We start from the raw sequence: 24,814 nt of genomic DNA, 5'->3' as shown, positions 1-24,814 counted from the left end.
GATAGATAGAGTGAGGGCGATAGATAGATAGAGTGAGGGCAATAGATAGATAGAGTGAGGGCGATAGATAGACAGACAGACAGACAAACAGACAGACAGAGGGCAATAGATAGAGTGAGGGCGATAGATAGCTAGATAGATAGATAGCTAGATAGATAGATAGATAGAGGGCGATAGATAGAGTGAGGGCGATAGATAGATAGATAGATTGAGGGCGATAGATAGATAGATAGAGTGAGGATAGATAGATAGAGTGAGGATAGATAGAGTGAGGGCGATAGATAGATAGATGGAGTGAGGGCGATAGATAGATAGATAGATAGATAGATAGATAGATAGATAGATAGATAGATAGAAAGATAGATAGATAGATAGATATATTGTCAAGTCCGATCCCCTCCACTATCTATCCCAAAAAGGCGGAGGTGGAGATAGGTACAAGGCGGAGATGGAGAAGGGTGCAAGGGGGAGGGGGAGAAGGGAGCAAGGGGGAGGGGAGAAGGGTGCAAGGGGGAGGCCGAGAAGGGTGCAATGCAGTGGGCGAGAAGGGTGCAAGGCAGAGGGCAAGAAGGGTGCAAGGCAGAGGGCGAGAAGGGTGCAAGGCAGAGGGCAAGAAGGGTACAAGGCAGAGGGGAGAAGGGTGCAAAGGGGAATAATGTACTAGGAGGCAAATATTTGGTTCAGTATTTAAAGATGTGGCTTAACGGCTAGAGCAGCTGACTTACAAGCTGGGGAACCAGGTTCGAGTCTGGTGGGAGGCTCAAGCACCCTGTGATTTTGGGAAAATCCTTTAACCTCCCCGCTATATAAAACTGCAACAACAAAAAAAGTCCACTCTGAACATGTGTTTGGGTGAGACACTGCTTTACCGAGATCCTAACATAAGAGGGCGCTGTCACGGCGAGGCTGTGTCTTCACTGTGCCTTACAGCATGGGTCAGTGTCACATGTCAAGATAAATGCCATCAGCCGTGACTTGGCCCTTCAGAGTCCACAGTATCATATATACCGGGACATGCTCCTGGCTGCTGCCTTCTGTACCTGTTTTTCCAAGTAGGCGAGATATGCAGTGGTGTTATCGGAGCCCACGCTGCGACACTAGGGGCACAGCAGTGCTGCCCGGCCGACTGCCGATATCAAAGCAGGCTCCAGCAGCGCGCCTGGCACATCAGCCCACTGTTTAAAGTCACTGATTGCAGTGGCTCGGATTAGTTTTGATTAGCTAAAACATGCATCAAAAAGACAAATGTACGATTTCCTGAGATGACTCCCTGTAGAGAGAGTGAAGCAGCGAGAGAGAGAGAGAAATTATGGAGAATAAAGCATAAGAAAATAAAGATGTGCAATAGGAGGAAAAGCTAGAGGTTGTTACGAAAGACAGGTAGGACGGTGCAGGAATGAAGGAAGGATGTTAGGAAAGGGAAACAAGCTGTCCAGCCTTAGACACTCATTGACATCGTGGAGACTCTCCTCTATCGGCCGTGATCAAATCAGCATAAAATACTTTCATGCGTTAGTGCTAGAAACACTTGTAGGGTGCAGAAAGACCTGAACATCAAGTTGTGCGAAGTGGGACTATAAACAAATACATGCAACCAGAGGAACTACTACACAGACTTCAATTGGATCACATTATAAACGTTCTGGGATGCTGAAAATAAATAAATACAATGTGTGCATCTGGTAGATCCAGAAACCAGGAACTAGGAACTATTGTCGGTGCTTTTTGAAGATAGATAACTTCCATGGAAAAATCCACCGATTTGCCCAGCAGCCTTACCTTATACATCCGGTTCAGGCCATCATTTCAGGTGACACTTAAGCAGTATCATTCAGGAGAGTCAGGCATGAATTATCTCTCATCTTCTGGCACAAAGGAGGAACCCGGAGGGCATCTGTAAGAGCATTCTAGAGGCTAAACCCCGGACAAAGAGAAGAGCCAGCCCATAAAAAGCCCACCATGGATAATGGGAGATGGCTGGCATGAGGCAGCAGACATCACCCAGGAGCAGCAGGACTGGAGCACGTGACAAGCCGAGGACACCAATCGAGGAAAGCCTCATTGGAGGAGTCCACCAGCCAGGGGAGGGCAGAGAGAGAAAACTATGCCTACATCAAAACCTGCGAGGAGAGGCGGACAACAGGGAAGATACAGAAGAAGACAAGGAGTGCAGCAAGTCAGCAGGTGAAATGTGGGATCCAAGAGCAGGAGCCCCCTGAGGAGACTGTGCTCCAAATCCCACAGTTCAGGCAAGTAATGAAAACCAGGGTAAGCTAGGACGGCCCCAATCCGGGGGTTAGTTTGCTAACAGCTGGGGGGGGGGGTAAATAAGGGCTGCGGGCCCTGAGAAATCACTCAAACATCCCCCCCCCGGCAGAGAAGAGAGTGAAGAGGCTCACCTGGCTTGAGGACTGACCAAGCGAGACGACGGCATGACTTCGGCAGCCTTTAGAGCGGAAGAGAACTCGGTGGCCTTCCAGGTGCACCCAGACCCAGCGAGGCAAAGCACTTTTCATGGCACAGCTCACTGGGAAGAGAGGCTGCATCCACAGAGCGTTGAGAACGTCAGCGGGAGCGGAGGGCTTTGGGCAGGCGAGCACCTTCCTTCTCTAGGGGAAGACCAGCGGAGCGTCCAGGCACCTCACCCCCCCACCCCCTTGTCAAGCCTTGGACATCAGGAGGGAGCCGAAGGTGCCGCACCGGTAAGTACCCTTCCACAAGGGCAGCAAAGGAAGCCCGGGGAGGGAGGAAAGACAGCACAAGGCAGCCTGAGCAGAAATACAGCTGAAAGGGCTCTGTGGCCACGTGGGGCGGGCCGTCAGCGAGCTCTTAAAGGGGCAGGAGCCCAAAAAATTCATAGGAAGTTGTGGCTGGCCCGGGGTAGGAGAAAAGCATGGCACAAGGCAACCGGAGCAGCTACAAGGAACAAGCATTGGCCGCACGGCAGTAAAGCTGCGCGGCCGTGAAAGCCCTCATTTGCGTACACTGCAATGCCTCCTTCCACCAAGGAGAACGCGGCACAACAATGACGAAAAGCGCACGCACACAAAATAAAAAAAAGGGGCGGGAACAGGATACTGAATCCCGTCCCTCCAGGACTCCCTGACCTGCCTCATGGTGGCCAAGGCAATATTTCTAAAAATATTGTCGTGCTACCGTAAGGCAGGTCATGGAGTCCTCGAGAGGCGGGATCCAGAGCAGACAAATCTGCTAAACAGGAGCTTTTTCCAATGGCAGGCCTCCGTTTCCAGAGGCCTGCCAATGGAAAAAAGGGGAGTGGCTTCACGCCATACTGAAATCCCCTGCTCACAATATCTCTTTGCCTGCAGCAGGGCATGCCCTGCAATGCAGGCTTCGACCTAAAAAGGATTCTCTGCACACCATAATGTATAATCCTGCCAAATTTCATGTAAATCCTTTCAGCCATTTTCACACTACGTCAAATACAATATTTGATTGAAAATGAATTGGTGGAAAAACGCGTGCGCCTGTTGGACACTAGTTAGAGGTGCCCAAGGCATTTTACTTTTGTGTTCTGTGCAGCACTCCCTGCTCTAATGCATTTTCCATCTTGCCGGAAAGAACAAGCACAGTACAATATTTTTTCCATTAAATAAAGTCACAATGGTTTGTAGAGGTGATCTAGCCAAGTGTCAAGCTTTGTTTCAGCACCTTGAGTTCCAAGCTTCATTTTGACAAGGAGGCAGTAGGAATAAAGTTTGTGTTTTGTCAAATGTGACAGCATTTTTGCATACTTAATTCTCACTTGTGCACATACACGCACGAGCAAAGACTTTCACATTAAAACAAATAGGAATTCACAAATGTTTTCCAGGTGCACTTTGTGAATTCATAAAGTTCTGAAACCTATATCCAAACCACTTAGTAAACAAGCAGGTGTACATTTGTGAATTTGTTTGCAAAATGGAGCCCCAGGGTTTTTTTAATGTCTTTTTAGACGGTCTATGCTATTAAATATAGTTCTTACAAATTGGGTTTAAGCTACAGTCAAATACTTGACACAATATTCAGTATCCAGACGAACATTAATTGTATTATTTGGTACATCTCTAATTTGTGGTTATTATGCTGTTTTTTGTAATGTGAATTAGGCCACAGTGGTAACAGAGTTCTATATATACATCCGGCAGCGATAAAGGGGAACCACGTTTACACATAAGAAAATTCAATTACAAAGACTGACAACTACCATCTTTAAAAACACACCGAATCAACTGTTAACTAACTGCGTGTAAAATACAAGTGCCACTGACTACTTCCTTTTTAGGTCTCGCCTTTACCATTCCGCAGGAATGGGAAATGGGGAGAATTCAAGTCGGCTATTTTCTCTTCAAACCAAAGGGCTTTCAGCCGTGGTTTTCTTGCAGTTCATGTGAATCACGTGATCAAACATGCACGAGCATTCACGTCCAGGGCTTCTCCTCCCCTAGCAGCACTCCTCCCACACCAGCAACTCTCCCCTCCCACACCAGCACCTCCCCTCTCTCTCCCCGCAAACACAGCCTTGCCCTAGCAGCACTCCTCCCACACCAGCAACTTCCCCCTCCCACACCAGCACCTCCCCTCTCTCTCTCTGCAAACACAGCCTTGCCCTAGCAGCACTCCTCCCACACCGGCAACTCCCCCCTCCCACAACAGCACCTCCCCTCTCTCTCCGCGACTTCCCCCTCCCACATCAGCACCTCCTCTCTTTCTCCCCGCCAACACAGCCTTGCCGTATCAGCACTCCTGCCACACCAGCACCTCCCAGGAAAAAAATGGCGGCCGCGCATGTAGTTTGTTTACATCTCTGCCATACCCCCCTCCTTGCCTTTCCACGTCCCAGCGCTCTTTTCTCCACCTTTCTTCACCCACCTTCCTTTCTTTGCCTTCCCTTCCTCTTGCTCGGTGTACCCTCTCCACATGCGTCTTCAATCTCCCTTGCACACACTGTTTCAGAGACACGCTTTCCGTTCGTGCAGCACGTGCAGTGGAACCGGACGCAGAAAATACATAAAATCCAATAATTTACATTTGTCCAAAGACTCCATAGCCTATCCTTCCCACACACTGTTTCAGAGACACGCTTTCCGTTCGTGCAGCACGTGCAGTGGAACCGGACGCAGAAAATACATAAAATCAAATAATTTACATTTGTCCAAAGACTCCATAGCCTATCCTTCCTACTACGCTCTTCCATCCTTTCTTTTTACATAGAACTCACAACACTTTCAAAGTTTTAAGTGACCTATTTTCCGACAATAAATAAATATTTATTACATGCGTCTTCAATACTATATACTAACTACAGCTGTATGTGTTCTTAAATAGCACACCCTTCGTCACTGCTCTCCCCTGTCCCTTGCCCAAACTCTTTCAGAGACACGCTTTCCGTTCGTGCAGCAGGTGCAGTGACACCGGCCTCAGCAATCCATACTATCAAATTAATTTCCACGATTTCAATGGATGGAACACATACACGAAAAACGTCTCTGTTCATGTCTCTTTGTTATCACGGCCGCCAACATGCACAAACAGACAACAGACTTTCTCTTTTCCATTCACCGCACAGAAACACGTACACGTTGCCCACATTTACACGTGCTTCTTGCAAACAAACACCCCCTTCCTTGTGTGTCATTCATTCATCTACACGTTTCGGCCTTTCCTATTCAGACGTGTACTTTATTTTCATTTTAAGCATAACACCCTGTTTTTTTTTTTTCATTTTAAGCATAACACCCTGTCTTTCAATTGCTGAAACAAAAAACATCTCTCTGTTCCATTCAGCACGCAAGGCAACATGCACAAACAGTCCCCCAAAATCAGCTTTCTGGTCGTGGCTCTTGCTTAGTGTATCTTAATCAGGCCCGTCCACACGCACGACAGTAACACACAGCCCTCACACTCTATCTCTTTTCCATTCATCCACGGAAACATGCACCCGTTCACAACATTTACACGTGCATCTTGCAAGCATACCCACCCTGCCTTAGCTTATCCCCCCCTGTCTTAACTTCAGTTTTATTCATTCATCTGCACCTTTCGGCCTTTTACTCGCGCAAATACGCACTAAAAGAAAACAGGCTAGACTCTTTCACTTTCATGCACAACAAATTTTTTTTTTCTTCTTTCTTTTCCCCTCTGTAAGGTGGGGAGGGGGCCAGAGTCAAACGTCTGGGGCCTAACCACCCCAGGAGACTGAATTGCTTTCATCAGAGTCGTAAAGATTGTAATCTGTTGTCGGCCATCCGCGGGGAAATGCAAATGTTAACTAAAGAGATCGAAAGTCGCCATTTTTTCCGCCAAACCATAAAGCAAGGGAAGCAACTTTAGAAACAAGCGGCACGTTCTTTTACACTGTCGATGACATGCACGTACAATGGTCTTATTGTTGTTCATTAGTTTAGTTTTTATTATACTTACGTTTCATAGTGCAAAGTTTCACGTTCACAACATTTACACGTGCATCTTGCAAGCATACCCACCCTTCCTTACCTTATTCCACCCTGTCTTAACTTCAGTCTCATTCACAACACACATTCGTGACATAAATGCACACCCTCGAAAAACAACACTGCTGCTCACTCAGTTTGCACAGGCAGATCACACCACTTCGCCACATCTTGAAAAATATTTTGCGTGAAAATTAACAGAAAATATTACACGGCATTTTAGACACATTTGTCCCATGACTCCATAGGCCATCCTTCCTACTACGCTATTCCATCCTTTCGTTTTACATAGAACTCACAACACTTTAAATAAGTGAGGCATTTCACGACAAACAAATGATTTATAACATGCATCTTCAATACTATATACCAACTACAGCTGTACGTGCTCTTAAATAGCACACCCTTCGTCACTACCTTTTATCCACACAGTATATTGAACCAATTCTGCTGCTCCCTCCTAATGCACGCACAGATCACAACACTGCGACACATATATAAAAGTCTGTGTCATCGGAATTGACAATGTTTGACAAACAATACACAACTTGGCCACACATCACACTAAATGTACACTACCTATCAACACACATTAGTGACATGCATCTACACAATCGTGATCCTATTCGGCTACTCACTCATTAGGCACAGGGAGCTCATACCACTTTGCCACATCTCTTGAAGGATTTGAGCTGCAAATACGAAACGAAAGTGCCTATGCTTTGTACATATAATAAGGCCATGCCTGCACACACTAGCTTTCACACTCCGCAGCTCACTCCTTTTGCAAACACACAGGGCACACTAATTGTAAACATATCACTAACGCATTTCCATCAAAAGAGAACTGTAAGCAAGTGCGTTACTCAGCACTATCACCACCACAGCAACACTCATCACCACTACAGCATTACTCAGCAAACAAACGTCACACAAACATAACATGCACGCTTTCAACAGGCACACACACCAACAGCTATCAATGGACGCTTTCACCAGGCGTACACACACACCAACAGTCATCAGTGCAGGCTTTCAACAGGCATACACACACACACACACACATACAGCAGTCCATACTTTCAACAGGCATACACAGCACCGGCCGTAAGTGCACGCTTTCAACACACATTCTAACATAGCAGACACAATTACAGGTATAAAAGCCAGCTTTTTTGCTGTTCACTACTGCTGTATGTATGAATGAAACTGTTGGTCTGCTAAATACAACTGTGGTGGTGCAGAGTGATGCTGTGTTGTTGCTCAATGGTACCATGGGGGTGCTGAGTGATAATGTGGTGTTGCTGCGTGTTGCATTGGTGGTGCTCAGTGATGCAGTTGTTGTCAGAAGTGCTACTGTTGTGGTGCAGAGTTATGCTGTGGTGGTAATCATTGAACACCAACACACCACAACTCATCAACAGCACAGCAACACTCATCACAACAACAGCATTACTAAGCACCACAATAACAACACTCACCAACACACCAGCATCACTCTACACCACCACAACAGCATCATTCACCAACAACACACTATCACACTACAACGATACAGCAGCACTATCAACACCACAGCAACACTCATCACCACTACAGCATTACTCAGCAAACAAACGTCACACAAACATAACATGCACGCTTTCAACAGGCACACACACCAACAGCTATCAATGGACGCTTTCACCAGGCGTACACACACACCAACAGTCATCAGTGCAGCCTTTCAACAGGCATACACACACACATACAGAGACAGCAGTCCACACTTTCAACAGGCATACACAGCACCGGCCGTAAGTGCACGCTTTCAACACACATTCTAACATAGCAGACACAATTACAGGTATAAAAGCCTGCTTTTTTGCTGTTCACTACTGCTGTATGTATGAATGAAACTGTTGGTCTGCTAAATACAACTGTGGTGGTGCAGAGTGATGCTGTGTTGTTGCTCAATGGTACCAAGGGGGTGCTGAGTGATAATGTGGTGTTGCTGCGTGTTGCATTGGTGGTGCTCAGTGATGCAGTTGTTGTCAGAAGTGCTACTGTTGTGGTGCAGAGTTATGCTGTGGTGGTAATCATTGAACACCAACACACCACCACTCATCACCAGCACAGCAACAATCATCACAACAACAGCATTACTAAGCACCACAATAACAACACTCACCAACACACCAGCATCACTCTACACCACCACAACAGCATCATTCACCAACAACACACTATCACACTACAATGATACAGCAGCACTATCCCCACCACAGCAACACTCATCACCACTACAGCATTACTCAGCAAAGAAACGTCACACAAACATAACATGCACGCTTTCAACAGGCACCCACACCAACAGCTATCAATGGACGCTTTCACCAGGCGTACACACACACCAACAGTCATCAGTGCAGGCTTTCAACAGGCATACACACACACACACACAGACAGCAGTCCACACTTTCAACAGGCATACACAGCACCGGCCGTAAGTGCACGCTTTCAACACACATTCTAACATAGCAGACACAATTTCAGGTATAAAAGCCTGCTTTTTTGCTGTTCACTACTGCTGTATGTATGAATGAAACTGTTGGTCTGCTAAATACAACTGTATCGGTGCAGAGTGATGCTGTGTTGTTGCTCAATGGTACCATGGGGGTGCTGAGTGATAATGTGGTGTTGCTGCGTGTTGCATTGGTGGTGCTCAGTGATGCAGGTGTTGTCAGAAGTGCTACTGTTGTGGTGCAGAGCTATGCTGTGGTGGTAATCATTGAACACCAACACACCACCACTCATCACCAGCACAGCAACAATCATCACAACAACAGCATTACTAAGCACCACAATAACAACACTCACCAACACACCAGCATCACTCTACACCACCACAACAGCATCATTCACCAACAACACACTATCACACTACAACGATACAGCAGCACTATCCCCACCACAGCAACACTCATCACCACTACAGCATTACTCAGCAAAGAAACGTCACACAAACATAACATGCACGCTTTCAACAGGCACCCACACCAACAGCTATCAATGGACGCTTTCACCAGGCGTACACACACACCAACAGTCATCAGTGCAGGCTTTCAACAGGCATACACACACACACACACAGACAGCAGTCCACACTTTCAACAGGCATACACAGCACCGGCCGTAAGTGCACGCTTTCAACACACATTCTAACTTAGCAGACACAATTACAGGTATAAAAGCCTGTTTTTTTGCTGTTCACTACTGATGTATGTATGAATGAAACTGTTGGGGTGCAAAATACAACTGTGTTGGTGCACAGTGATGCTGGAAATTTCATTTAACGCACAGAAAACACAATGCTACGTCACCAAACTTTGCGCTGCTATTGCCTACATAGTAAAAGCCGAACAACACTTTCGATAGAATCAATAAATACATATATATATATATATATATATATATATATATATATATATATATATATATATATATATATATATATATATATATATATATATATATATATATATATATATATATATAACAATATAAATTAACACATTACGCCCAAAACACATCATTGGTCTTACCTGCATAACAAACACAGAAGATATACGTAACTGACGTTAACGTCAAAAACCTCCCACAAAAACAACGTATTCCATTCAAATATTCGAATAAAATTTTTGGGATAAGCACTTTCGAGCAATAAAAAAAAATCACGATTCATGCAACATTTCTAATAATTACAATAACTAATATAAAGGAAAATACCACGTCAAACACAATACATTGAACATCTTTAAAAAAAATGCTTTCTTGAAAATAATAACTGTATATTGCACCAACTCGCACATACGCTAAGGGAAGAATAACAATACATCACACAAATTCAGAATAAAAGGACATAACATAACCATATTCGACATAAATACATAATCAAAACTTTGCCAGTCAAGAAATTCGAGTACTTCAAAACATAATAAGCAAGTACATACACAAAATAGAACAACGTTCTCAATTACAAAAAACGAACACATACAAAAATATACATTGCTATATATAACATTTATAAACATTACAATTAAAAGAACATCTAGCGTTTAGAACACTACAACACTCTATTCTAAGTACAAACGGGAGAAAATACACAAGTCGCAATACAAAAACATCAATAATACATCATATTAATTAATTACTTTAATAAATATATAAACACAAGTAATAATAGATTCAGCTTCATGTACTAAAAGTTATTAAAAGTTAATCTTACCTGTCAAACGACGCAGCAACAAGAACGGAAGAAGAACACGCCTTTCCCGCACAAACATTCACACCAATCTGGAACATTCCACGTTGACGCACGTCAAACGCAACGCTACGTCACAAAACGTAGCGCTGCGATTGGCTAGAAATTACGTCACACTAAACACAACAGCAAAATTAAAAAAAGACTAGAACGATAAAATCCCTTACGTAACTAACGTAAAGGGAAAAAATAGCGTACGTCATTTTAACATACTAAAAATAAAACACAGTTTAAAATTAATTATTCAACACTTATAATCACTATATAAATACACAAATACACACACACATTACATTAAAAAGATAAATTAACACATGCAAAACACTCACAGATGCCAATAACACATGCAACTCCACTCACACATGCAACGCCAATCACACATGCAACACCAATCACACATCCACCGCCAATCACACATGCAACGCCAAACACACATGCAACGCCACACACACATGCACAAATACACACATCTTGCACTCACACACCCACGAACTCCTCACACCCATCACAACACTCACTATACATCACACACTCTCAGCCACGAACGACCTCACTCACCCTCACCCTCACACACCCTCACCCTCACACACCCTCACCCACAGTCACACACTCAACATTCAAACTCGAACACCCTCACTCACCTTCACACCCTCATCCAAGCAACACCACTCCCACATCAACGCAACTCATCCACGCAACGCAACTCATCCACGCAACCCCAGTCAGCCACGCAACACCACTCATCCACGCAACGCCACTCATCCACGCAACGCCACTCATCCACGCAACGCCACTCATCCACGCAACGCCACTCATCCACGCAACGCCACTCATCCACGCAATGCCACTCATCCACGCAACGCCACTCATCCACGCAAAACCACTCAGCAACGCAACGCTACTCATACAAGAAACACCACTCCCACATCTACGCAACTCATCCACGCAACGCTGCTCATCCACGCAACCCCACTCATCCACGCAACCCCACTCATCCACGCAACGCCACTCATCCACGCAACGCCACTCATCCACGCAACGCCACTCATCCATGCAATGCCACTCATCCACGCAACGCCACTCACCCACGCAACGCCACTCACCCACGCAACCCCACTCACACACGCAACGCCACTCACCCACGCAACGCCACTCACCCACGAAACGCCACTCACCCACGCAACGCCACTCACCACGCAACGCCACTCACACATGCAACGGAACTCACCCACGCAACCCCACTCAAACACGCAACGCCACTCACCCACGCAACGCCACTCACCCACGCAACCCCACTCACCCACGCAACCCCACTCACGCATGCAACGCCACTCATCCATGCAACGCCACCCACGCATGCAACTCCACTCACACACCCCCTCACCCTCAAACAACTTACACTCACACACCCACGATCTCCTCACACCCATCACAACACTCTCACACTCACTATACATCACACACTCTCAGCCACAAACCACCTCACTCATCCTCACCCTCACACACCCTCACCCTCACCCACAGTCACACACTCAACATTCAAACTCCCACACCCTCACTCACCTTCACACCCTCACAACACTCACCCTCACTCACGCTCAAACTCTCACCTTCACTCACCCACACCTATCATCACACACTCTCACATCCCATTACCCTCACCCCCTCATCTTCACACACCCTCATCCCATCAACCACACTCATACTCACACCGTCACCCACCCTCACACACCATCACACACCCTCACACCCCCTGAACATCACATCCAATCACCCTCACACCTTCAAAGTCCACCCTCACAACCCTCACTCATGCTCACACCGTCACCCTCACTCACACTCACACACCATCACACACCCTCACACCCCCTGAACTTCACATCCAATAACCATCACACTCACACCGTCCAAGGCCACCCTCCTAATCCACCCTACAACACCACCCTACAACTCCACCCTCCAAAATGACTGCGCATCTATGTTAATGCAAGCAAAGCTTTTGCAGTGCGGCTTGATGTGTACCTTACCAAAACAAATAATGAAAAACAATTACATGTATCATATAAAAACAATTACTGATGTCTGTGATTTTGGATTCAGTGCTAACAACAGCATCAAGAAACATTACATAGGTCTCTTAGCTTCAGAAACAACGCTTCACAACATTAATACATTTGAAGTGGACAATATTCACGGCAAAAATATAAACACTTAGAGCCATCATCACAACAACTCTCACTCACACCCACTCACACCCTCACACACAGCCTAACACACCATCACTCATCCTCAAACTCCCTCACAACCTCAAACACCATCACTCAACAACACACCCTCACCCTCAACAACCTCACCCTCACACACCCTCACTCACCCTCCCCCACTCACCCTCACACACCATCACTCTACATCCCCCCTCACCCTCACACCTCCTCACACACCCTCACCCTCAACAACCTCACCCTCACACCTCCTCACACACCCTCACCCACAGTCACACACTCAACCTTAAAACTTGCACACCCTCACTCACCTTCACACACTCACACCCTCATAACACTCGCCCTAACTCACCCACACCTACCATCACACACACTCACACCCCATTACCCTCACCCCCTCATCTTCAGACACCCTCACCCCCTCACCTTCAGACACCCTCACCCCCCTCACCCTCACAACTCTCACACCCTCACTCATACTCACACAGTTACCCTCAATCGCCCTTACACACCATCACACACCCTCACACCCCCTGACCCTCACATCCACTCACCCTCAAACTCACACCGTCTAAGTCCACCCTCTAACTCCACCCTACAACACCACCCTACAACTACACCCTACAACTACTAATGCACCCTCCAACTACTAATGCACCCTCCAACTACTAATCCACCCTCCAACTCCAAAAGTAAATAGCATTAGGCAAAATTTAATTCAATAACAAAACATCAGATTACACACTTGTAGGTATTCAAAAATTAAAACTTAATGCAGCGCAAGGACAGTGCACAAATTAATACAGAAAAATGCAGTAAAGTATTGTTCAATATAACATTTTTTCAAGAAACAAAAAAAATACGAAGAAAAAAGGGAAACATCTGAATACACAGCGAGTAATACACCTATTTAAAAGGGGACAAAGACCTCTAAAGGACAAAAATTCACAACATAAAGCAGTCACTAAAGTAAGGGGAAGTAAATAAACAATTAAACAATGGTGGAAATAATCCACAAAAACAATAAAGTCCGTCATCACAAGAACACTAGACCTCACATCCTACTTGCAATTCACTAATAAGTACAAGAAAAAATTTCACTCAAACTAAACAACAACAACAATACTATTTTTAAAGGTGGCTTCATACTTATAGTTTGCCACAATTAATGCACATCTGTTGTCGGGAATTTATAAGGAGGTAAACATTGTCTCGAATAAGCAAACACAGACAAAATAAATGCGCATCTATGTTAATGCAAGCCAAGCTTTTGCAGTGCAAATTGATGTGTACCGTACAAAAAAATGATTACTTTTGACATGCATTATATAACAAAGGTTACTGATGTATTTGTTTTTTGATTCTGCCTTAACAACAGCATCAATCAACATTACATAGGGCAGGATTAGCTTTCTGAAAAAACGCTTCACAACATTAATACATTTGAAGTGTACAATATTCACAATGAAAAAATGATCACTTATAGGCATCATCACTATGAATCACACCCTCACCCTCAGCCGAACACACCCTCACTCATCCTCACCCTACATCACACTCTCACACTCTCACAACTTCACACCCTCAATCACACTCATACCCTCACACACCATCACTCACCAACACACGCTCAGCCTCACTCACAACATCAAATGCCCAGACACTCACATCCACTCACACTCACACTCACACCGTCCAAGTCCACCCTCCAACTACACCGTAAAACACATAAATAGCGTTAGGCAACATTTACCCTCACCCCCTCATCCTCACACACACAATATTATGCTTCACTTTCATTCATAATGTCAAAGACGTAATCTATTGTGTCTTTTATCACCTAAGCTTACTTTGGGGACTCTTGCAAATTCTTGTTCTCCCACACAAGGGCACCCTGCTCCTGCGGTGAACACTCCTACACTGGATTAACACATTACTATCACACACAACTTGTTCATCATCAAACAACAAAGCTACAGGTAGCACCCTTTACACCACATGCTCAGACTGTAGATCGTTGCTTCGTCCACAAGGCACTACACAAGAGTCCCCCAGGTCACGGATTCAGAACATTCTGCAAATGTCCGCCTACCCACAAATAGGAAACATCAAAAATAAAGGTTTCTGCCAACTTATCAACCTAACAATAATGCGATGCTGAAAGAAGATGCCTTCACTCTGAAGGGTACATTGTCTAGAACTATCTTCACCTCCAATTAACACCTACAGACAACTTCCGGCGTTTAAAAAATTCACATCATTATTAAACTAGCATGCTCTTTTTATTCGAGTACTATACAGCAAGTTTTTTACACACTATTATTAACGTTTCACATCAACTACTTTAAAAAAAATAATGTACGATATCCTTTTGAGACCTAGACAATCAACTACAAAACTAAGGCCAAACAACAAAACGAAAATGCAAAAAAAAAAAAAAAAAAATTAAAATAAAATGCACAAGATCTGTTACGCACCAAGTAAATAAAAACGACACTAGCTAACAACCACATAACTAACTCATAATACGTACATTATTAACACCTTTAGGTAACAATCACAAAACTACAAATTTAAAAGCGAAACAATCAACACAGATAAATGAAGGAATAATGAAAATAACGTCAACATACATTTGCAAATTAAAACACAAAGAAACATCCACATTTGCAGTTTCCTTACATTATTCGCATATTTCGTTAATAAAAATTAAAAACATAAATAACATTCGCAAAAGAATACATTTACACATCTTCAATTAAACACTGTGCCTCCGAAACATTTACAAACATTGTCATTGTAAAAATAAACAATTTAAATCATTAAAACTTATCACATCCAGTTATTACATAAATACAAAGTACATACTTATTCGAAGTTAAAATACAGATCATGGGGGAGGAGCCAGGACGGCGGCCAAGATGGCCGCGCGGACGCCCAGCTCCGCTGCTCACCCTCGACTCCGTTGATATCCTGCCTCTTATCCTGCACCCCAGCCGCGGCCCCATGCTGCGGAGCAGCGGCGGAGCCCGACCGTGTGACTCCGGTCCACGCACCACCCCGGATGGCTGAGTATCGTCGTCCTAAAGTTCCTGGCCTTCAGGCCGGATGAGCCGGGACCTCGAGTTGCGTTATGGCCGCCTCGCAAGCGATAAACAACGGCCAGATCGGCCAGGGTAGTCTGGGACCCCGAAGACGAAACCGAAACCGCCTTTGCCGCAGGCATTGAGTGCGCTTGCTGCGCCGGACCTACTGTTTACTTTCAACGGTTTGGTTTTTTGGCTGATATTCCTTGCTTCGGGGATGGCGCGATGAGACACAGAATCGATTGCCTGAGTCGGACTATCCCTGCATCGCGGTAAGAATTGTGTACCGCTTTTACCGATCTGGACCTAAGTGCATTTCTCAGCAACCTTTCTCCGCTCTGCACATCCTTTGTTTGAATCGGACAGCTATTAAGGCGGCGCTCTCTTTGTTGCCTTAGTCCCGAGGCCCCGATAGACTGTCTGGGTGAAATGGAGCCCACGGTGCACGATGTTTGGTTGGCCATTAAAGACTTGCACAATGCCCTGAAAAGTTTGCGGGCAGATGTGCGCCCCACGCAGCTTGACCCTTCTCCTCTTCTGGCGCACCTGGTCCTAGACACACGCAGCAAGGAGTGTATGCCCACCTTGTCCCCGGCTGCCGCATTAGCTGACTCTAAGGAGTGTGTGGTGCTTGATGAAGAGACTGGGGTGCATAATATCTTGGGCGTTGCGTTCTCTACCCCTTTTGATCCTCCGGCTCCTTTGTTTCCTGATCGTGGACACCTTCCACCGCTATGGACTGTTGGTATCTCCCGGAGACAAGCCCCTTTGTTACTACTGGAGCCTTCGATGTGGAACTGTTTGGCCCCAACTGGTGCTTTTGGTTTAATACGTCTCTTTGTGCACGGCGTGGGAGGAATGCTGACTTTTTTCCGGACTGGTCAGGGCTGACCGCTGCTTCGACATCTCCTAAGGAACCTCGGTCCCGAGACGGACATTGTTTGAACTGGGGACTGCGTACGGCTGGGATGATCACAAACTGATTGCCCACGCTCCTTCTTAGTGGTTCGCCACTTTTTGGGGGTGGGGGAGGTTGGGGGTGAGTCTGGGGCTGGGGCTACGGCCCTCCTCCGTTATTTCCCTCTTTTGGGGTTTCTTGGGGCGACAGGCATGCCTATGGGGGGGGGGTGGGCCATGGCCTTCCGCTGGTATGCAGGGTGGGGGGATGGGCTGTATTTTGTGTTTCTTCTTTGTTTCTATGGCCCTCTTTCCTTTTCTTTCTTTCGTTTGTTTCTTTTTTGTCCTTGTATATCTTCTAGTTTGTCTCTTCTTGTTTCTATGGTCTTTCTCTTGTTCTCTCTCCTTTTTTCTTTCTTCCTCCTTGTCATCTTATGTATGTCAGGTCTGACGGGGGGTTGGGGGTGCGTTCTCTCTGAGGTGTCTTTTGCCCTCTGTATTATGGACACGACATCGATTCGAACAAATAGTCACTGAATGTTTACGTATCTTACTTCCTAAGTTCCACATATGTCTCTATTTGAGGGCGCCTATCCTGTTTCTGACTTGTTACACGTGAGTTTTGCTTTATTGTATGCCACTGGATCCTTTCATTTAAATTGCAAAATGAATCCTTTCACATCCTGCTACATCATGGACAAGCTAGAAGGTAACTCCTGGAGTTTTATACCGACCGGGCGGGCACGGTTCGATGTGATAACTAATTCCGCGCTTGTACATCCTGTTTGTAATTTCGCACGCTAGCTGCCCGATTGCTGTAGTTCCACTAATTTATATCCTTTTGCAAGGCCCGCCCTCTCGGCAGTCTGATGTAAATGTAGGACACTTCAACAAAAATATAAAATGAAACCCACTCTATCCTTTTCCTGACGTATCTTGACAGTGCATAGTAGTGTTTATATATTTGATTCTCTCTCCAGCTCAAGATGCCTGAAATGTGGTTCATTGTCATAGCGGCCGGCCCACAGTGGTTGTAGGCAGACGCTGTGTGCTATGCATAAGATCAATAAAGGTTTTCAAAAAAAAAAAAAAAATACAGATCATGTACATAAAAATACAAATAGAACCAATTAAAACATTAAAATTGACAGAAACAGACATTATATATCAACTTTATAAACAGTTAATTAACTATATTTTAAGTAAATAACAAAAAAGTCATATAGTCGAGAACAAAAGATTTACATTTTTATAAAAAATATAATATTCGTTACTTTATACATACTATCAATACTACATTCGAATACATAAATAAAACAATTAGAAATAAAGTCTTACCTGTCTAACGACGCAACAACAGCACAGGAACAAGAACACGCCTTCTGCGACCCGCGAATCTCGATCTTCTGGGGAATTCCACCGTTGACGCACGCCAATCGAAACGCAACGTCAAAAACGTAGCGCTCCGATTGGCTGAAATAAAACGTCAATCAAAAATTGGACACTTCCAAAAGGAAAGCAAAAAAAAACTAGACCGATGACCTACTAAACATAGGTTGCGTGAAGGGGACGCATTGCGTCCGCCATTTTTTATTTAAAATACATACATAAGCATCAACAAAGGCAGTCAACATATTACTACACACAAAAAAATACAAAAAAATTACATACACATTCCATTTATTACATTATGCTAAAAAATAGTTACACAACATCACATTTACAAATATACACATCACACTATAAACATAGCAACACTAAAATACACTCAGACAGCACCAACAAAGAATCAATAAATAACACCACCACACAACTAAACAACTACGCAACGCTCACACATGCAACGCCACTCACACATGCAACGCCACTCACACATGCAACGCCACTCACACATGCAACGCCACTCAACCATGCAACGCCACTCAACTACGCACACGCAGCGCCACTCAACTACGCAATGCCACTCAACTACACAACGCCAGTCAACTACGCAACGCCACTCAACTACGCAACGTCACTACTCAACGCCACGCAACTACGCAACGCCACTCAACTACGCAACACCACTCAACTACGCAACACCACTCAACTACGCAACGCCACTCAACTACGCAACGCCACTCAACTACGCAACGCCACTCATCTACACAACACCACTCAACTACGCAACGCCACTCAACTACGCAACGCCACTCAACTACGCAACGCCACTCAACTACGCAACGCCACTCACACATGCAACACCACTCACACATGCAACGCCACTCACACATGCAACAACACTCACACATGCAACGCCACTGTCAACTACGCAACGCAACGCAACTACACAACGCAACTACTCAACGCAACTACGCAACGCCACGCAACTACGCAACGCCACTCAACTACGCAACGCCACTCAACTACGCAACGCCACTCAACTACGCAACGCCACTCAACTACGCAACGGCACTCAAACACGCAACGGCACTCAAATACGCAACGCCACTCAACTACGCAACGCTGCCCACTCAACTACGCAACGCCACTCAACTACGCAACACCACTCACCTACGCAACACCACTCACCTACGCAACGCCACGTACCTACGCAACGCCACTCATCTACGCAACGCCACTCATCTACAAAACGCCACTCAACTACGCAACGCCACTCAACTACGCAATGCCACTCAACTACGCAACGCCACTCAACTACGCAAGAACACTCACACATGCAACGCCACTCACACATGCAACGCCACTCACACATGCAACGCCACTCAACCACGCAACGCCACTCAACTACGCAACGCCACTCAACTACGCACACATGCAACGCCACTCACACATGCAACGCCACTCACACATGCAACGCCACTCACACAGCCAACGCCACTCACACAGCCAACGCCACTCACACAGCCAACGCCACTCACACAGGCAACACCACTCACACAGGCAACGCCTCTCACACAGGCAACACCTCTCACACAGGCAACGCCACTCACACACGCAACGCCACTCACACACGCAACGCCACTCACACACGCAACGCCACTCACACACGCAACGCCACTCACACACGCAACGCCACTCACACACACAACGCCACTCACACACGAAAAGCACTCACGTTGCCAATAGATCTTGCAGTACGACAGTTGGAGCCATTACAATTGCAAATAACAATGCCTTTCACTTTGTTATCATTTTTAATACATAAAGGGCTTTGTTATTTACACAACCAAAAGCTCCAACTTTCCTACTGCGAGACCTATTGGCAACGCCAGTGCTTGTTGTTGATGAAGCTGTGAAGGGCAGTGAAGGTACGTTTGAAGAAGGGTTCAATGTATAGGACAGCTTTATGCAAGGGCTGTAAGGCATATAGTAAGAAGAGCCGCTGATGGTGAAATATTGATCCTGCATACAATGCATTAGTCTGAGCAGGAAGATGATGTTTTTGACAAAAATGATTCTATCTGACTGTTGTGGATAAACTCCTGAATACATGTTCTTTTTCAACACATTTCAGAATTGTTACCACATGCATCAACATCATGGATGACACATTCAACCATTTCTGGTTTATTTTTTGCCAGACGCATGTTACTTTCTAGAACGTGTAGTTACGTTTTTTATCAAGAGCTCAAAAGTGTAAGGATGAAAAGTGCTGACGGAAAAACTCAGGACTGACTGAACTTATCACAAATGATGCAAAGCCACTTTTCAAGTATGGGGGGGTGGGTATTCACAAAAAGAGAAACAAAATGCATTTGTGATAAGAGTAAAAGGCCTCTGACCCGATTAGGTTAGGAGATCAAGACACAGCCTGCCCAGTCATGACCAGTATGTTTTAGACACCGTTTCCTTTCAGCATGAGGTGGGATTTGGACAGCAGTAAAAGGTTCCCCATCCTAATCACGCTGTAAAGCTCAATTCCAGCAGATAGGCAGCTGCGACCCCTAACTCTAGACACTAGACAGCTGCTTACCTGTGTTGACGAGAGTGTGCTAATTAGGGGGTAGACATGGGTACAGGGGTGATATCCAGGACACAATAATTACCCAGACACAACTAGCAAGTTAAACACACAGAGCATAACAGTGGGTACAGACGATGGGGAGCTGATTTTGGAGAGTCCTGCCCCTAGTTAGTGAACACTACCCACTGGAGAGGCTAAACATAGCTGTGCTATCTATACCTACTATCACATATAGATATTTTGCATATTAGCTGTTGGCTAAAATTGACAGCTCCATGCATTAGTCCCAGCGTATTGTCTATAGCAACAGATTAATCCCAAAACGTTCCTGGTGTGGTCATTTGGGTGACCACCCTCTCGAGGTCATTGTGGACACTGTTCCAGTCCTGGACATTTGTTTGATGGATAATACATTATGGATGTTATAGTCTTCTGTTGCTTTAAATGAACTAGTGGCACTAACATACCTGAAATCAATTAATTGTAGGTGAAAGTAGCCAGAGTCCGTAATGACCGAAAATGAAGTGGTCACCTCAGTGGTCATGCATCATTCCTGATGGATTGTTATCAGTTGAATACATAATCAGCTATGGTTTTGCTGCTGGAGAATGCTTTACTATTCCCTGTTACACTTTGGCCTTGAAAAGAGGCTAGGGGGCTTCTCCTGTAATTATAAAACATGATGAGGGGCAAAGGCCACCAATAGCCCAATTTAAAGTTTGTTGGACAGGGTACTCTGTCACTAATCTGATGGAGTCCCCTGTCCACCAACTCTAGGTCTACCAGTCCTATAGAGTTTGTTGACAATCAACTTTCCATTGGCGGGGACACTATTACATCCGTTGATCGAAATGTGACTTCGAAGGCCAGGCGGAAAGCTGGCCATGGGAGTACGGGCATTACAACAACTGCCCATTTTATGGATGATTGTCTGATGTCCTTTTTGTTCTTCACGAGCAGGAAAAACCTGCCAGTGACAAACAGAACAAGCATTTGCAATGCAATAACTCTCGCATTCATTAATTTGAGCTATTGGCATTGCTAAATATTGCAACACCAATTGCAACAAAAGTCTTTAAATTGTAGGCCAAAAGAATGTGTATTTATTTTTGTAGCAATGGTGGCATACTGAGCTTTAGATGAATATGTTTAAAAGTAAAGTGCGCCAGACTGCGATTGCTACAATAGTTAATTGTGGATGCGTTAACAATTGACGTGTGCACTGATGTCTGGTGGTGTGTGTGCCTGGTGGAAGTGTGCACTGCCGGCTGGTAGTGTGTGTGCCTGGTGGAAGCGTGCACTGATGGCTGGTGGTGTGTGTGTACCTGGTGAAAGCCTGCACTGACGTCTAGTGGTGTGCGCCTGGTGGAAGCGTGCACTGACGGCTGGTGGTGTTCGTGCCTGGTGAAAGCGTGCACTGATGGCTGGTGGTCTTTGTGCCCAGTGAAAGCGTGCACTGACGACTGATGGTGTCTGTGTCTGGTGAAAGTATGCACTGATGGTGTGGTTGTGTGTGTGTGTGGTTGTGTGTGTGTGTGGGGTCGTATATGTGGTTGTGTGTGTGGTTGTATGTGTGGTTGTATGTGTGGTTGTGTGTGTGGTTGTGTGTGTGGATGTGTGTGTGGTTGTGGATGTGTGTGTGTGTGTGTGGTTGTGTATGTGTGGTTGTGTGTGTGATTGTGTGTGTGGTTGTGTGTGGTTGTGTGTGTTGTTGTGTGTGTTGTGTTTGTGTGTGTTGTTGTGTGTGGTTGTGTATGTCTGTGGTTGTGTGTGTGGTTGTGTGTGTGGTTTTGTGTGTGTGATTGTGTGTGTGTGTGGTTGCGTGTGTGTGGTTGCGTGTGTGGTTGTGCGTGTGGTTGTGTGTGTTGTGTTTGTGCATGTGGTTGTGTGTGTGGTTGTGTGTGTTGTGTTTGTGCGTGTGGTAGTGTGTGTGGTTGTGTGTGTGTGTGTGGTTGTGTGTATGTGTGGTTGTGTGACTGTGTGTGCTTGTTTGTGTGGTTGTGTGTGGTTGTGTGTGTGTGTGGTTGTGTGTGAGGTTGTGTGTGGTTGTGTATATTGTTGTGTGGTTGTGCGTGTGGTTGTGTGTGTGTGGTTGGGTGTATTTTTGTGTGTGGTTGGGTGAGTTTGTGTGTGTGGTTGTGTGTGTGGTTGTGGTTGTGTGTGGTTGTGTGTGTGGTTGGGTGGTTGTGTGTGGTTGTGTGTGTGGTTGTGTGTGGTTGTGCGTGTGGTTGTGTGTGTGGTTGTGTGTGTGGTTGTGTATGTGTGGTTGTGTGTGTTGTGTTTGTGATTGTGCGTGTGGTAGTGTGTGTGGTTGTGTCTGTGGTTGTGTGTGTGCTTGTGGTTGTGTGAGTGTGGTTGTGTGTATGTGTGGTTGTGTGTGCTTGTTTGTGTGGTTGTGTGTGGGTGGTTGTGTGTGTGGTTGTGTGTGTGGCTGTGTATGTTGTTGTGTGGTTGTGCATGTGGTTGTGTGTGGGTGGTTGTGTGTGTGGTTGTGTGTGTAGTTATGTGTGTGTGGTTGTGTGTGCATGTGGTTGGGTGTATGTGTGGTTGGGTGTATTCGTGTGTGTGGTTGGGTGAGTTTGTGTGTGTGGTTGTGTGTGGTTGTGTGTGTGGTTGTGTGTGTGGTTGGGTGGTTGTGTGTGTGTGTTTTTGTGTGCGGTTGTGTGTGGTTATGTGTGTGTGGGGTTGTGTGTGTGGTTGTGTGTGTGTGGTTGTGTGTGTGGCTGTGGGTGTGGTTGTGTGTGTATGTGTGTGGTTGTGTGTGTGTTTGTGTGGTGTGTGTGGTTGTGGTTGTGTGTGCGTGGAAAAGATATGGGCATATTGAAAGGAAGCGTATGAGGAACAAACCACGGATGGGATAAAAAATGGTAGGAAAAGACTAGGAGATGTGTTGTGGCTGCCTGCTGTTCATATGGCGTCGCTGGTCTGGTTCCTGTGAAGCTTGGTGACAACAACTTGTTAATTTATGTTAGTAGGAGCGCCTCAGGCCGTGATGCTGGCTCTTCAAGGACCTGCCTTATGGGAATAATGGAGGGGGGGTTGATGCGCTCTGTGCTCCTTCAGTCACTGGCCCCTTTGCTAAGACGGGGGAAATGTATTCTGTTTTCCAATGTGATTTTTTGTGAAGTGCACCTCGAGTCCCCAAATCTCCCAATTCTTTGCGTGACCGTCATGTTAAAGTGGGAGTTCAAAGGTTACCGCAATACACTCGGGCGATGAGTGTTTATGTGCTTGTTCCAAGACGTCAGGATCTGCACCACTTCAACTTGGCTGTTATTTTAATGACGTACCAGCTGCTTCCTTTGGGCGTTTATAAAGCACAGGGTTTACATGTAATTAGCGCGTGTGTTTAGCCCCCTCCAAAAAAACAATTCCATGGGGATTGCTGTGCTCTGTGCCCATTCAGTCACTTGCCCCTCTGCTGAGACTGTTTCAAATTTAGCAAAGAGTCTGTTTTCCAATGGAGCTTTTTGTGAAGTGTACTCCGAGTCCCCAGAGCTCCCAACTCTTTGAGTGACAGTTATGTTAAAGTGAGAGTTCTAAGATTATTACGCAGACCACCGACAATAATTAAAAGGGAAACATTAACATTTCTAAAATGTAACAACCACATTACAAGAGGAGGCATGATCTTTCCTATGAGGAGCAGGCCTGCTTCTGGAGATCTCAACATGAGAGCAGAGGTGGGTAAAGGAATACTACGTGGTGACGTTTGAAGATGTATTGAGCCGAAGGGGTTAAGAACGCAAAGAACAATGGCATAACGAAAGTGATGGATTTGAAAACAGGAAGAGCATTTAAAAAGACCAGAGACTGAAACATAGAGTAATAGAAGCGAGAAAGCATTAGTAAAGCTGGGGACCCGAGAAAACAGAAATGTGTAT

The sequence above is a fragment of the Lissotriton vulgaris genome, chromosome 2_1 (assembly GCF_964263255.1).
Source record: "Lissotriton vulgaris chromosome 2_1, aLisVul1.2, whole genome shotgun sequence".
Taxonomy (NCBI): domain Eukaryota; kingdom Metazoa; phylum Chordata; class Amphibia; order Caudata; family Salamandridae; genus Lissotriton; species Lissotriton vulgaris.
The sequence above is the reverse complement of the archived record's forward strand: the minus strand, read 5'-3'. Positions refer to the sequence as shown.